Source organism: Scyliorhinus torazame, unplaced genomic scaffold (genome assembly GCF_047496885.1).
Source record: "Scyliorhinus torazame isolate Kashiwa2021f unplaced genomic scaffold, sScyTor2.1 scaffold_81, whole genome shotgun sequence".
NCBI classification, from domain to species: Eukaryota; Metazoa; Chordata; class Chondrichthyes; order Carcharhiniformes; family Scyliorhinidae; genus Scyliorhinus; species Scyliorhinus torazame.
The window spans coordinates 419097-436070 of record NW_027307808.1 but is presented as its reverse complement, the minus strand read 5'-3'; positions in this window follow the sequence as shown (position 1 = coordinate 436070).

The window sequence follows — 16974 nt, the reverse complement described above, 5'->3', positions numbered from 1 at the left end:
GAGCTGGATACAGAACGGTGTCGCCTCCTACAGCACGGCCTGGAGCCTGTCACCTGGCTGTGGATGGTCCTGTCAAATCTGATATAGCAAGGAGCTGGTTACAGAACGGTGTCGCCTCCTTCAGCACGGCCTGGAGCCTGACACCAGGCTGTGGATGGTCCTGTCAAATATGATATAACAAGGAGCTGGTTACAGAATGGTGTCGCCTCCTTCAGCACGGCCTGGAGCCTGACACCAGGCTGTGGATGGTCCTGTCAAATCTGATACAACAAGGAGCTGGTTACAGAACGGTGTCGCCTCCTTCAGCACGGCCTGGAGCCTGTCACCAGGCTGTGGATGGTCCTGTCAAATCTGATACAACAAGGAGCTGGTTACAGAACGGTGTCGCCTCCTTCAGCACGGCCTGGAGCCTGTCACCAGGCTGTGGATGGTCCTGTCAAATCTGATACAACAAGGAGCTGGTTACAGAACGGTGTCGCCTCCTTCAGCACGGCCTGGAGCCTGTCACCAGGCTGTGGATGGTCCTGTCAAATCTGATGTAGCAATGAGCTGGTTACAGAATGATGTCGCCTCCTTCAGCACGGCCTGGAGCCTGACACCAGGCTGTGGATGGTCCTGGCAAATATGATACAAGGAGCTGGTTACAGAACGGTGTCACCTCCTTCAGCACGGCCTGGAGCCTGACACCAGGCTGTGGATGGTACTGTAAAATCTGATATAACACGGTGCTGGTTACAGAACGGTGTCGCCTCCTTCAGCACGGCCTGGAGTCTGACACCAGGCTGTGGGTGGTCCTGTCAAATCTGATACAAGGAGCTGGTTACAGAACGGTGTCACCTCCTTCAGCAGGGCCTGGAGCCTGACACCAGGCTGTGGATTGTCCTGTCAAATCTGATATATCACGGTGCTGGTTACAGAACGGTGTCGCCTCCTTCAGCACGGCCTGGAGCCTGACACCAGGCTGTTGGTGGCCCTGTCAAATCTGATATAACAAGGAGCTGGTTACAGAACGATGTCGCCTCCTTCAGCACGGCCTGGAGCCTGACACCAGGCTGTGGATGGTCCTGTCAAATCTGATATAACAAGGAGCTGGTTACAGAACGGTGTCGCCTCCTTCAGCACGGCCTGGAGCCTGACACCAGGCTGTGGATTGTCCTGTCAAATCTGATATAACAAGGTGCTGGTTACAGAACGGTGTCACCTCCTTCAGCACGGCCTGGAGCCTGACACCAGGCTGTGGATGGTCCTGACAAATCTGATATAACACGGAGCTGCTTACAGAACGGTGTCGCCTCCTTCAGCACAGCCTGGAGCCTGACACCAGTCTGTGGATGGTCCTGTCAAATCTGATGTAACAAGGAGCTGCTTACAGAACGGTGTCGCCCCCTTCAGCACGGCCTGGAGCCTGTCACCAGGCTGTGAATGGTCCTGTCAAATCTGATATAGGAAGGAGCTGGTTACAGAACGGTGTCGCCTCCTTGAGCACGGCCTGGAGCCTGACACCAGGCTGTGGATGGTCCTGTCAAATATGATACAAGGAGCTGGTTACAGAACGGTGTCACCTCCTTCAGCACGGCCTGGAGCCTGACACCAGGCTGTGGATGGTCCTGTCAAATCTGATATAACACGGTGCTGGTTTCTGAACGGTGTCGCCTCCTTCAGCACGGCCTGGAGCCTGACACCAGGCTGTGGATGGTCCTGTCTAATCTGATATAACAAGGAGCTGGTTACAGAACGGTGTCACCACCTTCAGCACGGCCTGGAGCCTGACACCAGGCTGTGGTTGGTCCTGTCAAATCTGATATAACAAGGAGCTGGTTACAGAACGGTGTGACCACCTTCAGAACAGCCTGGAGCCTGACACCAGGCTGTGGATGGTCCTGTCAAATCTGATATAACAAGGAGCTGGTTACAGAACGGTGTCACCACCTTCAGCACGGCCTGGAGCCTGTCACCAGGCTGTGGATGGTCCTGTCAAATCTGATATAACAAGGAGCTGGTTACAGAACGGTGTCGCCTCCTTCAGCACGGCCTGGAGCCTGACACCAGGCTGTGGATGGTCCTGTCAAATCTGATATAACAAGTAGCTCGTTACAGAACGGTGTCGCCTCCTTCAGCACGGCCTGGAGCCTGACACCAGGCTGTGGATGGTCCTGTCAAATCTGATACAGCAAGGTGCTGGTTACAGAACGGTGTCTCCTCCTTCCGCACGGCCTGGAGCCTGACACCAGTCTGTGGATGGTCCTGACAAATCTGATATAACACGGAGCTGCTTACAGAACGGTGTCGCCTCCTTCAGCACAGCCTGGAGCCTGACACCAGTCTGTGGATGGTCCTGTCAAATCTGATGTAACAAGGAGCTGCTTACAGAACGGTGTCGCCCCCTTCAGCACGGCCTGGAGCCTGTCACCAGGCTGTGAATGGTCCTGTCAAATCTGATATAGGAAGGAGCTGGTTACAGAACGGTGTCGCCTCCTTGAGCACGGCCTGGAGCCTGACACCAGGCTGTGGATGGTCCTGTCAAATATGATACAAGGAGCTGGTTACAGAACGGTGTCACCTCCTTCAGCACGGCCTGGAGCCTGACACCAGGCTGTGGATGGTCCTGTCAAATCTGATATAACACGGTGCTGGTTTCTGAACGGTGTCGCCTCCTTCAGCACGGCCTGGAGCCTGACACCAGGCTGTGGATGGTCCTGTCTAATCTGATATAACAAGGAGCTGGTTACAGAACGGTGTCACCACCTTCAGCACGGCCTGGAGCCTGACACCAGGCTGTGGTTGGTCCTGTCAAATCTGATATAACAAGGAGCTGGTTACAGAACGGTGTGACCACCTTCAGAACAGCCTGGAGCCTGACACCAGGCTGTGGATGGTCCTGTCAAATCTGATATAACAAGGAGCTGGTTACAGAACGGTGTCACCACCTTCAGCACGGCCTGGAGCCTGTCACCAGGCTGTGGATGGTCCTGTCAAATCTGATATAACAAGGAGCTGGTTACAGAACGGTGTCGCCTCCTTCAGCACGGCCTGGAGCCTGACACCAGGCTGTGGATGGTCCTGTCAAATCTGATATAACAAGTAGCTCGTTACAGAACGGTGTCGCCTCCTTCAGCACGGCCTGGAGCCTGACACCAGGCTGTGGATGGTCCTGTCAAATCTGATACAGCAAGGTGCTGGTTACAGAACGGTGTCTCCTCCTTCCGCACGGCCTGGAGCCTGACACCAGTCTGTGGATGGTCCTGTCTAATCTGATATAACAAGGAGCTGGTTACAGAACGGTGTCGCCTCCTTCAGCATGGCCTGGAGCCTGACACCAGGCTGTGGATGGTCCTGTCAAATCTGATACAACAAGGAGCTGGTTACAGAACGGTGTCGCCTCCTTCAGCACGGCCTCGAGCCTGACACCAGGCTGTGGATGGTCCTGTCAAATCTGATATAACAAGGAGCTGTTTACAGATCTGTGTCACCTCCTTCAGCACGGCGTGGAGCCTGACACCAGGCTGTGGATGGTCCTGTCATATCTGATACAACAAGGAGCTGGTTACAGAACGGTGTCGCCTCCTTCAGCACGGCCTGGAGCCTGTCACCAGGCTGTGGTTGGTCCTGTCAAATCTGATATAACAAGGAGCTGGTTACAGAACGGTGTGACCACCTTCAGCACAGCCTGGAGCCTGACACCAGGCTGTGGATGGTCCTGTCAAATCTGATATAACAAAGAGCTGGTTACAGAACGGTTTCACCTCCTTCAGCACGGCCTGGAGCCTGACACCAGGCTGTGGATGGTCCTGTCAATTCTGATACAACAAGGAGCTGGATACAGAACGGTGTCGCCTCCTACAGCACGGCCTGGAGCCTGTCACCTGGCTGTGGATGGTCCTGTCAAATCTGATATAGCAAGGAGCTGGTTACAGAACGGTGTCGCCTCCTTCAGCACGGCCTGGAGCCTGACACCAGGCTGTGGATGGTCCTGTCAAATATGATATAACAAGGAGCTGGTTACAGAATGGTGTCGCCTCCTTCAGCACGGCCTGGAGCCTGACACCAGGCTGTGGATGGTCCTGTCAAATCTGATACAACAAGGAGCTGGTTACAGAACGGTGTCGCCTCCTTCAGCACGGCCTGGAGCCTGTCACCAGGCTGTGGATGGTCCTGTCAAATCTGATACAACAAGGAGCTGGTTACAGAACGGTGTCGCCTCCTTCAGCACGGCCTGGAGCCTGTCACCAGGCTGTGGATGGTGCTGTCAAATCTGATACAACAAGGAGCTGGTTACAGAACGGTGTCGCCTCCTTCAGCACGGCCTGGAGCCTGTCACCAGGCTGTGGATGGTCCTGTCAAATCTGATGTAGCAATGAGCTGGTTACAGAATGATGTCGCCTCCTTCAGCACGGCCTGGAGCCTGACACCAGGCTGTGGATGGTCCTGGCAAATATGATACAAGGAGCTGGTTACAGAACGGTGTCACCTCCTTCAGCACGGCCTGGAGCCTGACACCAGGCTGTGGATGGTACTGTAAAATCTGATATAACACGGTGCTGGTTACAGAACGGTGTCGCCTCCTTCAGCACGGCCTGGAGTCTGACACCAGGCTGTGGGTGGTCCTGTCAAATCTGATACAAGGAGCTGGTTACAGAACGGTGTCACCTCCTTCAGCAGGGCCTGGAGCCTGACACCAGGCTGTGGATGGTCCTGTCAAATCTGATATATCACGGTGCTGGTTACAGAACGGTGTCGCCTCCTTCAGCACGGCCTGGAGCCTGACACCAGGCTGTTGGTGGCCCTGTCAAATCTGATATAACAAGGAGCTGGTTACAGAACGATGTCGCCTCCTTCAGCACGGCCTGGAGCCTGACACCAGGCTGTGGATGGTCCTGTCAAATCTGATATAACAAGGAGCTGGTTACAGAACGGTGTCGCCTCCTTCAGCACGGCCTGGAGCCTGACACCAGGCTGTGGATTGTCCTGTCAAATCTGATATAACAAGGTGCTGGTTACAGAACGGTGTCACCTCCTTCAGCACGGCCTGGAGCCTGACACCAGGCTGTGGATGGTCCTGACAAATCTGATATAACACGGAGCTGCTTACAGAACGGTGTCGCCTCCTTCAGCACAGCCTGGAGCCTGACACCAGTCTGTGGATGGTCCTGTCAAATCTGATGTAACAAGGAGCTGCTTACAGAACGGTGTCGCCTCCTTCAGCACGGCCTGGAGCCTGTCACCAGGCTGTGAATGGTCCTGTCAAATCTGATATAGGAAGGAGCTGGTTACAGAACGGTGTCGCCTCCTTGAGCACGGCCTGGAGCCTGACACCAGGCTGTGGATGGTCCTGTCAAATATGATACAAGGAGCTGGTTACAGAACGGTGTCACCTCCTTCAGCACGGCCTGGAGCCTGACACCAGGCTGTGGATGGTCCTGTCAAATCTGATATAACAAGAAGCTGGTTACAGAATGGTGTCGCCTCCTTCAGCACGGCCTGGAGCCTGACACCAGGCTGTGGATGGTCCTGTCAAATCTGATATAACAAGGAGCTGTTTACAGATCTGTGTCACCTCCTTCAGCACGGCGTGGAGCCTGACACCAGGCTGTGGATGGTCCTGTCAAATCTTATACAACAAGGAGCTGGTTACAGAACGGTGTGACCACCTTCAGAACAGCCTGGAGCCTGACACCAGGCTGTGGATGGTCCTGTCAAATCTGATACAACAAGGAGCTGGTTACCGAACGGTGTCGCCTCCTTCAGCACGGCCTGGAGCCTGTCACCAGGCTGTGGATGGTCCTGTCAAATCTGATACAACAAGGAGCTGGTCACAGAACGGTGTCGCCTCCTTCAGCACGGCCTGGAGCCTGTCACCAGGCTGTGGGTGGTCCTGTCAAATCTGATATAGCAATGAGCTGGTTACAGAATGGTGTCGCCTCCTTCCGCACGGCCTGGAGCCTGACACCAGGCTGTGGATGGTCCTGTCAAATATGATACAAGGAGCTGGTTACAGAACGGTGTCACCTCCTTCAGCACGGCCTGGAGCCTGACACCAGGCTGTGGATGGTACTGTCAAATCTGATATAACACGGTGCTGGTTACAGAACGGTGTCGCCTCCTTCAGCACGGCCTGGAGTCTGACACCAGGCTGTGGGTGGTCCTGTCAAATCTGATACAAGGAGCTGGTTACAGAACGGTGTCACCTCCTTCAGCACGGCCTGGAGCCTGACACCAGGCTGTGGATGGTCCTGTCAAATCTGATATATCACGGTGCTTGTTACAGAACGGTGTCGCCTCCTTCAGCACTGCCTGGAGCCTGACACCAGGCTGTTGGTGGCCCTGTCAAATCTGATATAACAAGGAGCTGGTAACAAAACGGTGTCGCCTCCTTCAGCACGGCTTGGAGTCTGACACCAGGCTGTGGATGGTCCTGTCAAATCTGATATAACAAGGAGCTGGTTACAGAACGGTGTCGCCTCCTTCAGCACGGCCTGGAGCCTGACACCAGGCTGTGGATTGTCCTTTCAAATCTGATATAACAAGGTGCTGGTTACAGAACGGTGTCACCTCCTTCAGCACGGCCTGGAGCCTGACACCAGGCTGTGGATGGTCCTGACAAATCTGATATAACACGGAGCTGCTTACAGAACGGTGTCGCCTCCTTCAGCACGGCCTGGAGCCTGACACCAGTCTGTGGATGGTCCTGTCAAATCTGATGTAACAAGGAGCTGCTTACAGAACGGTGTCGCCTCCTTCAGCACGGCCTGGAGCCTGACACCAGGCTGTGGGTGGTCCTGTCAAATCTGATATAACAAGGTGCTGGTTACAGAACGGTGTCGCTTCCTTCAGCACTGCCTGGAGCCTGACACCAGGCTGTGGATGGTCCTGTCAAATCTGATATAACACGGTGCTGGTTACTGAACGGTGTCGCCTCCTTCAGCACGGCTTGGAGCCTGACACCAGGCTGTGGATGGTCCTGTCTAATCTGATATAACAAGGAGCTTGTTACAGAACGGTGTCGCCTCCTTCAGCACGGCCTGCAGCCTGACACGAGGCTGTGGATGGTCCTGTCTAATCTGATATAACAAGGAGCTGGTTACAGAACGGTGTCGCCTCCTTCAGCACGGCCTGGAGCCTGACACCAGGCTGTGGATGGTCCTGTCAAATCTGATACAACAAGGAGCTGGTTACAGAACGGTGTCGCCTCCTTCAGCACAGCCTGGAGCCTGACACCAGGCTGTGGATGGTCCTGTCAAATCTGATATAACAAGGAGCTGGTTACAGAACGGTGTCACCACCTTCAGCACAGTTAGTGTCTGTGTGTGTGTTACTGTCTCTGTGTGTGTGTGTGTGTTAGTGTCTGTGTGTGTGTGTTACTGTCTGTGTGTGTGTGTGAGTGTATTACTGTCTGTGTGTGAGTGTGTTAGTGAGTGTGTTAGTATCTGTGTGTGTGTGTTACTGTCTGTGTGTGAGTGTGATAGTGTCTGTGTGTGTGTATTAATGTCTGTGTGTGAGTGTGTTAGTGTCTGTGTGTGTGTATTACTGTCTCTGTGTGTGTGTGAGTGTGTTAGTGTCTGTGTGTGTGTGTTACTGTCTGTGTGTGAGTGTGTTAGTGTCTGTGTGTGTGTGTTACTGTGTGTGTGTGTGTGTGAGTGTATTACTGTCTGTGTGTGAGTGTGTTAGTGAGTGTGTTAGTGTCTGTGTGTGTGTGTTACTGTCTGTGTGTGAGTGTGTTAGTGTCTGTGTGTGTGTGTATTACTGTCTGTGTGTGTGTGTGTGTGTGTTAGTGTCTGTGTGTGTGTATTACTGTCTCTGTGTGTGTGAGTGTGTTAGTGTCTGTGTGTGTGTGTTACTGTCTGTGTGTGAGTGTATTACTGTCTGTGTGTGAGTGTGTTAGTGAGTGTGTTAGTGACTGTGTGTATGTATTACTGTCTGTGTGTGTGTGTTAGTGAGTGTGTTAGTGTCTGTCTGTGTGTGTTACTGTCTGTGTGTGTGTGAGTGTTTTACTGTCTGTGTGTGAGTGTGTTAGTGAGTGTGTTAGTGTCTGTGTGTGTGTGTTACTGTCTCTGTGTGTGTGTGTGTGTGTATTACTGTCTGTGTGTGAGTGTGTTAGTGTCTGTGTGTGTGTTAGTGTCTGTGTTTGTGTGAGTGTGGAAGTGTATGTGTGTGTGTGTACTAATGTCTATGGGTTAGTGTGTGTGTGTTAGTGTGTGTCTGTGTGTGTGTGTAATAGTGTCTGTGTGTGTGTCTTACTGTCTGTGTGTGAGTGTGTTAGTGTCTGTGTGTGTGTCTTACTGTCTGTGTGTGTTAGTGAGTGTGAATGTGTTAGTGTGTGTGTGTGTTACTGTCTCTGTATGTGGGTGTGTGTGTGAGAGAGTGTGTCAGTGTCTGTGTGTGTGTGTTACTGTCTGTGTGTGTGTGAGTGTCTGTGTGTTAGTGTCTCTATGTGTGTGAGTGTGTTGCTGTCTCTGTGTGAGTGTGTTAGTGTGTGTGTATTACTGTCTCTGTATGTGTATGTGTGTGTGTGTGTGTTACTGTCTCTGTGTGTGTGAGTGTGTGTATTAGTATATATTTATTTCACTCCCTCAACACCACGCCGACCATACTTGTGCTGTCTTTCCCAGGCTGATGTATAATTTCATTGTGTATTTCCCTTCCTCACAGTGAACCTCATCACAATTGTGGTCCTGAAGAGAAGAAACTGTGGGCTGTCCAAATGTGTGACTTGTTACCTGTTGGCCATGGCAGTGGGGGATCTCCTGGTCGTTATTCTCGACCTGATATTCAGACACATTCCCATTGTTTTTAGGGAACAGTTTTATTTCCTGCAGTCCATCCCCGTGTGTAATATCCACGCCGCCCTGCTTTATGCAGCCACTGACTGTTCTGTCTGGTTCACCGTCACTTTCACCTTTGATCGATTTGTGGCCATTTGTTGCCCGAGGCTGAAAAGTAAATATTGCAGCGAGAAAACGGCGGCTGTGGTTCTGGGAACAGTGGCTTTGCTGAGCTGTTTGAAGGACATTTCCTGGGGGGTGATGCAGTCCGGTGGGTATTGGCTGCTGAACGCCCCCTGGTTTTGTGTTGTCACATTGGGTGTTGTGTTGTCTCCGGTCTGGGGACCAATCGAGTTCCTCCACCACATTCTAACCCCGTGTGTTCCATTCGCGGTGATTCTGCTGCTCAATGTTCTCACCGTCAGACACATTGTCCTGAGCAGCAGGGCCCGCAGGAGACTCCGGGCTCACAGCAGTGGGCACAGTGCCAGAGACCCAGAGATGGAGAGTCGGAGCAAATCCATCATGTTACTCTTCGTTATCTCCGCCAATTTCATCCTGTTATGGTCAACGTTAATGTTTTATTCTATATGGAGCCGGATGATGTGGCTGGGGTATGAGTCTATATGGTTAGATTTTTATGTTCAGGAATTGGGCTTCATGCTGCAGCTCCTGAGTTGCTGCACAAACACTGCGATTTACGTCGTGACACAGACGCAGTTCAGGCAGCAGTTGAAAAATGTGCTGAAAGTTCCCTTTCGTTCAATTCTTCAATTCATTAAACACTGAGAGGAAACCCCACCCACTCGGCATCTCTCTCCTCGCACTGCCGGTAAACTGACCCACCCCAGCCAGCCTCACTCTGACTTACCTGCAAGACCAGGACTATCGGTGGGTGGGTGTGACTCCCCCCATTGCCGATCAGCTGGGTCTGTCCTTTCCCCGCATTGCCGATCAGCTGGGTGTGTGCTTACCCGCATTGCCGATCAGCTGGGTGTGTGCTTCCCCGCATTGCCAATCAGCTGGGGGTGTGCTTCCCCCCATTGCCGATCAGCTGGGTGTGTGCTTCCCCCCATTGCTGATCAGCTGGGTGTGTGCTTCCCCCCATTGCCGATCAGCTGGGTGTGTGCATCCCCCCCATTGCCGATCAGCTGTGTGTGTGCTTCCCCCCATTGCCGATCAGCTGGGTGTGTGCTTCCCCCCCATTGCCGATCAGCTGGGTGTGCCTCCCCCCATTGCCGATCAGCTGGGTGTGTGCTTCCCCCCATTGCCGATCAGCTGGGTGTGTCCTTCCAACCATTGCCGATCAGCTGGGAGTGTGCTTCCCCGCATTGCCGATCAGCTGGGTCTGTCCTTCCCCCCATTGCCGATCAGCTGGGTCTGTCCTTCCCCCCATTGCCGATCAGTTGGGTCTGTCCTTCCCCCCATTGCCGATCAGCTGGGTGTGTGCTTCCCCGCATTGCCGATCAGCTGGCTTTGTGCTTCCCCCCATTGCCGATCAGCTGGCTGTGTGCTTCCCACCATTGCCGATCAGCTGGGTCTGTCCTTCGCCCCATTGCCGATCAGCTGAGTGTGTGCTTCCCCCCATTGCCGATCAGCTGGGTGTGTGCTTCCCCCATTGCCGATCAGCTGGGTCTGTCCTTCCCCCCATTGCCGATCAGCTGGGTGTGTGCTTCCCCCCATTGCCGATCAGCTGGGCGTGTCCTTCCCCCCATTGCCGATCAGCTGGGTGTGTGCTTCCCCCCATTGCCGATCAGCTGGGTGTGTGCTTCCCCCCATTGCCGATCAGCTGGGTGTGTGCTTCCCCCCATTGCCGATCAGCTGGGTCTGTCCTTCCCCCCATTGCCGCTCAGCTGGGTGTGTGCTTCCCCCATTGCCGATCAGCTGGGGTGTCCTTCCCCCCATTGCCGATCAGCTGGGTGTGTGCTTCCCCCCATTGCCGATCAGCTGGGTGTGTGCTTCCCCCGATTGCCGATTAGCTGGGTGTGTGCTACCCCCCATTGCCGATCAGCTGGGAGTGTGCTTCCCCGCATTGCCGATCAGCTGGGAGTGTGCCTCCCCCCATTGCCGATCAGCTGGGTGTGTGCTTCCCCCCCATTGCCGATCAGCTGGGTGTGTGCTTCCCCCCTTTGCCGATCAGCTGGGCGTGTCTTCCCCCCCATTGCCGATCAGCTGGGTGTGTGCTTCCCCCCATTGCCGATCAGCTGGGTGTGTGCTTCCCCCCATTGCCGATCAGCTGGATGTGTGCTACCCCCCATTGCCGATCAGCTGGGAGTGTGCTTCCCCGCATTGCCGATCAGCTGGGAAACTGCCTCCCCCCCATTGCCGATCAGCTGGGTGTGTGCTTCCCCCCATTGCCGATCAGCTGGGTGTGTCCTTCCCCCCATTGCCGATCAGCTGGGAGTGTGCTTCCCCGCATAGCCGATCAGCTGGCTTTGTGCTTCCCCCCATTGCCGATCAGCTGGCTGTGTGCTTCCCCCCATTGCCGATCAGCTGGGTCTGTCCTTCCCCCCATTGCTGATCAGCTGGGGGTGTCCTTCCCCCCATTGCCGATCAGCTGGGTCTGTCCTTCCCCCCAATGCCGATCAGCTGGGTGTGTGCTTCCCCCCATTGCCGATCAGCTGGGTGTGTGCTTCCCCCCATTGCCGATCAGCTGGGTGTGTGCTTCCCCCCATTGCCGATCAGCTGGGTCTGTCCTTCCCCCCATTGCCGCTCAGCTGGGTGTGTGCTTCCCCCATTGCCGATCAGCTGGGGTGTCCTTCCCCCCATTGCCGATCAGCTGGGTGTGTGCTTCCCCCCATTGCCGATCAGCTGGGTGTGTGCTTCCCCCGATTGCCGATTAGCTGGGTGTGTGCTACCCCCCATTGCCGATCAGCTGGGAGTGTGCTTCCCCGCATTGCCGATCAGCTGGGAGTGTGCCTCCCCCCATTGCCGATCAGCTGGGTGTGTGCTTCCCCCCATTGCCGATCAGCTGGGTGTGTGCTTCCCCCCTTTGCCGATCAGCTGGGCGTGTCTTCCCCCCCATTGCCGATCAGCTGGGTGTGTGCTTCCCCCCATTGCCGATCAGCTGGGTGTGTGCTTCCCCCCATTGCCGATCAGCTGGATGTGTGCTACCCCCCATTGCCGATCAGCTGGGAGTGTGCTTCCCCGCATTGCCGATCAGCTGGGAAACTGCCTCCCCCCCATTGCCGATCAGCTGGGTGTGTGCTTCCCCCCATTGCCGATCAGCTGGGTGTGTCCTTTCCCCCATTGCCGATCAGCTGGGAGTGTGCTTCCCCGCATAGCCGATCAGCTGGCTTTGTGCTTCCCCCCATTGCCGATCAGCTGGCTGTGTGCTTCCCCCCATTGCCGATCAGCTGGGTCTGTCCTTCCCCCCATTGCTGATCAGCTGGGGGTGTCCTTCCCCCCATTGCCGATCAGCTGGGTCTGTCCTTCCCCCCAATGCCGATCAGCTGGGTGTGTGCTTCCCCCCATTGCCGATCAGCTGGGTGTGTGCTTCCCCCCATTGCCGATCAGCTGCTTGTGTGATTCCCCCCATTGCCGATCAGCTGGGTGTGTGCTTCCCCCATTGCCGATCAGCTGGATGTGTGCTTCCCCCCATTGCCGATCAGCTGGGAGTGTGCTTCCCCCATTGCCGATCAGCTGGGCGTGTCCTTCCCCCCCATTGCCGATCAGCTGGGTGTGTGCTTCCCCCCATTGCCGATCAGCTGGGTGTGTGCCTCCCCTCATTGCCGATCAGCTGGGTGTGTGCCACCCCCCATTGCCGATCAGTTGGGCGTGTGCTTCCCCCCATTGCCGATCAACTGGGAGTGTGCTTCCCCCCATTGCCGATCAGCTGGGTGTGCGTTTCCCCCCATTGCCGATTAGCTGGGTGTGTGCTTCCCCCCATTGCCGATCAGCTGGGTGTGTGCATTCCCCGCATTGCAGATCAGCTGGGTGTGTGCTTCCCCCCATTGCCGATCAGCTGGGTGTGTGCCTCCCCCCATTGCCGATCAGCTGGGTGTGTCCTTCCCCCCATTGCCGATCAGCTGGGCGTGTGCTTCCCCCCATTGCCGATCAGCTGGGAGTGTGCTTCCCCGCATTGCCGATCAGCTGGGTGTGAGCTTCCCCGCATTGCCGATCAGCTGGGTGTGTGCTTCCCCGCATTGCCGATCAGCTGGGTGTGTGCTTCCCCGCATTGCCGATCAGCTGGGTGTGTCCTTCCCCCCATGGCCGATCAGCTGGGTGTATCCTTCCCCGCATTGCCGATCAGCTGGGTGTGTGCTTCCCCCCATTGCCGATCAGCTGTGTGTGTGCTTCCCCCCATTGCCGATCAGCTGGGTGTGTGCTTCCCCCATTGCCGATCAGCTGGGTGGGTGCTTCCCCGCATTGCCGATCAGCTGGGTGTGTGCTTCCCCCCATTGCCGATCAGCTGGGTGTGTGCCTCACACTTAAACACAGTCTGTGCAGCAGAATGTGACACAGACAGAGACACAGATAGAGACACAGACAGAGACACAGACTCAGATAAAGACACAGACACAGACCGTGACACAGACACACAGACAGAGACACAGACAGAGACACAGACACAGAGAGACAGACACAGAGACACAGAGACAGAGACACAGACACAGACACAGAGACACAGAGACACAGAGATACAGAGACACAGACACAGACACAGAGACAGAGACACAGAGACACAGAGACAGAGACACAGACACAGACAGAGATACAGACAGAGACAGAGACACAGACACAGACAGAGACACAGACACAGACACACAGACACAGACACAGACACAGACAGAGACTCAGAGAGAGACACAGAGACACAGACACAGAGAAACAGAGACAGAGACAGAGACACAGACACAGACACAGACACAGAGACAGACACAGACACAGAGACACAGGCACAGGCACAGAGACACAGAGACACAGACACAGAGACACAGAGACAGAGACAGAGACACAGAGACACAGAGACAGAGACAGAGACACAGACACAGACACAGACAGAGACACAGACACAGAGACACAGACACAGAGACACAGACAGAGACAGAGACACAGAGACACAGAGACAGAGACGGAGACAGAGACACAGACAGAGACACAGACACAGTGACACAGACACAGAGACACAGACACAGAGACACAGACACAGAGACACAGGCACAGACACAGACACAGAGACACAGACACAGAGACACAGACACAGAGACACAGGCACAGACACAGACACAGACTCAGAAGGAGACAGAGACAGAAACACAGACAGACACAGACCGAGAGAGAGAAAAAGACACAGGCAGAGACACAGACAGAAACGCAGTAAGATTCAGAGACACAGGCAGAGACCCGGGCTGAGACACAGACAGTTACAGGGACACAGGCAGACACAGAGACACAGACACCAACACAGACAGAGACAGGGACACAGACAGATATACAGACAGAGACAGAGACACAGGCAGACACAGCGACGCAGACAAAGACAGTGACACAGACAGAGAAACAGGCACAGACAGAGAAAGAGACACAGACAGAAACACAGACAGACACAGACCGAGAGAGAGAAAAAGACACAGGCAGAGACACAGACAGAAACGCAGTCAGATTCAGAGACACAGACAGATACAGGGACACAGGCAGACACAGAGACACAGACACCGACACAGGCACCGACACAGGCACAGACAGAGACACAGACAGAGACACAGACAGAGACACAGACAGCGGCAGAGACTGCGACAGAGACAGCCACAGACGGAGACACAGACAGAGGCATAGACACAGACAGAGACACAGACAGAGACAGGGACACAGGCACAGACAGAGACACAGGCACATATATAGACAGAGACACAGACATAGACAGAGAAACAGACAGAAACAGCGACAGAGACACAGACACAGACACAGGCAGAGATACAGACACAGGCATAGACACAGACACAGACACAGACAGAGACACAGACAGAGACACAGACAGAGACACAGACACAGACAGAGACACAGACACAGACAGAGAAAGAGACACAGACAGGAACACAGACAGACACAGACCGGGAGAGAGAAAAGACACAGGCAGAGACACAGACAGAAACACAGACAGACACAGACCGAGAGAGAGAAAAAGACACAGGCAGAGACACAGACAGAAACGCAGTCATATTCAGAGACACAGACACAGACCCGGGCTGAGACACAGGCAGTGACACAGGCAGACACAGAAACACAGACACCAACAAAGACAGAGACAGGGACACAGACAGATATACAGACAGAGGCAGAGACACAGGCAGACACAGCGACGCAGACAGAGACAGCGACACAGACAGAGACACAGACAGAAACACAGACAGACACAGACCGAGAGAGAGAAAAAGACACAGGCAGAGACACAGACAGAAACGCAGTCAGATTCAGGGACACAGGCAGACACAGAGACACCGACGCCGACACAGACACCGAGACAGAGACAGAGCCAGCGACACAGACACAGGCAGAGACACAGGCAGAGACACAGACAGAGACACAGACAGAGACAGAGTCAGCGACACAGACGGAGACACAGACAGAGACACAGACAGAGACACAGACAGAGACAGGGACACAGACACAGACAGAGACACAGACAGAGACAGGTACACAGACAGAGACAGGGACACAGACAGAGACAGAGACACAGACAGAGTCAGCGACACAGACAGAGTCAGCGACACAGACAGAGGCATAGACACAGGTACAGGCACAGACACAGACAGGGACACAGGCACAGACAGAGAAACAGACAGAAACACAGACAGAGAGAAAATTGGACACATACAGGCAGAGACACAGGCAGAGATTTACCATTCTGCATTACCAGGAGAGACTGTCGGTGGGTGGGTGTGACTCCCCTATGGCCGATCAGCTGGGTCAGTGTGACTCCCCCATGGCCGATCAGCTGGGACAGTGTGACTCCCCCAATGCCGATCAGCTGGGTCAGTGTGACTCTCCCATGGCCGATCAGCTGGTTCAGTGTGACTCTCCCATGGCCGATGAGCTGGGTCAGTGTGACTCTCCCATGGCCGATCAGCTGGTTCAGTGTGACTCCCCCATGGCCGCTCAGCTGGTTCAGTGTGACTCCCCCATGGCCCATCAGCTGTGTGTGTGCTTCCCCCATTGCCGATCAGCTGGGATGTGCTTCCCCCCATTGCCGATCAGCTGGGTGTGTGCTTCCCCCCATTGCCGATCAGCTGGGTGTGTGCTTCACCCCCATTGCCGATCAGCTGGGTCAGTGTGACTCCCCCATTGCCGATCAGCTGGATGTGTGCCTCTCCCCATTGCCGATCAGCTGGGTATGTGCCTCCACCATGGCCGATCAGCTGGGTGTGTGTGACTTCCCCAATGCCGATCAGCTGGGTGGGTGCCTCACACCTAAACACAGTCTGTGCAGCAGAATGTGCCCCAGACAGAGACAGAGACTGAGACACAGACAGACACAGAGACACAGACAGAGACAGAGACAGAGACACAGACAGACACGAAGATACAGACAGAGACAGAGAGTGAGACACAGACACCGACAGACACACAGACAGACACAGAGACACAGACAGAGACACAGACACAGACAGACACAGAGACACAGGCAGAGACAGACAGAGACAGGGACACAGACAGAGACACAGACAGAGACAGGAACACAGAGAGAGACAGGGACAGAGACACACACACAGACAGAGACAGAGACAGGGACAGAGACAGAGACAGGGACAGGGACAGGGACAGGGACAGAGACAGAGACAGAGACACAGACACAGACACAGACACAGACCGAGTGTGGGGGGAGCACTTCCAGTGCTGGCAGTGTGGGGGAGCACTGCCAGTGCTGGGTGTGTGGTGGGAGCACGGACAGTGCTGGCTGTGTGGTGGCGCACTGACAGTGCTGGCTGTGTGGTGGGAGCACTGATAGTGCTGGCTGTGTGGTGGGAGCACTGACAGTGCTGGCTGTGTGGGGGGAGCACTAACAGTGCTGGCTGTGTGGGGGGAGCACTGACAGTGCTGGCTGTGTGGTGTGAGCACTGACAGTGCTGGCTGTGTGGGGGGATCACTGACAGTGCTGGCTGTGTGGTGGGAGCACTGACAGTGCTGGCTGTGTGGTGGGAGCACTGACAGTGCAGGCTGTGTGGGGAGCACTGACAGTACTGGCTGTGTGGGGGAGCACTGACAGTGCTAGCTG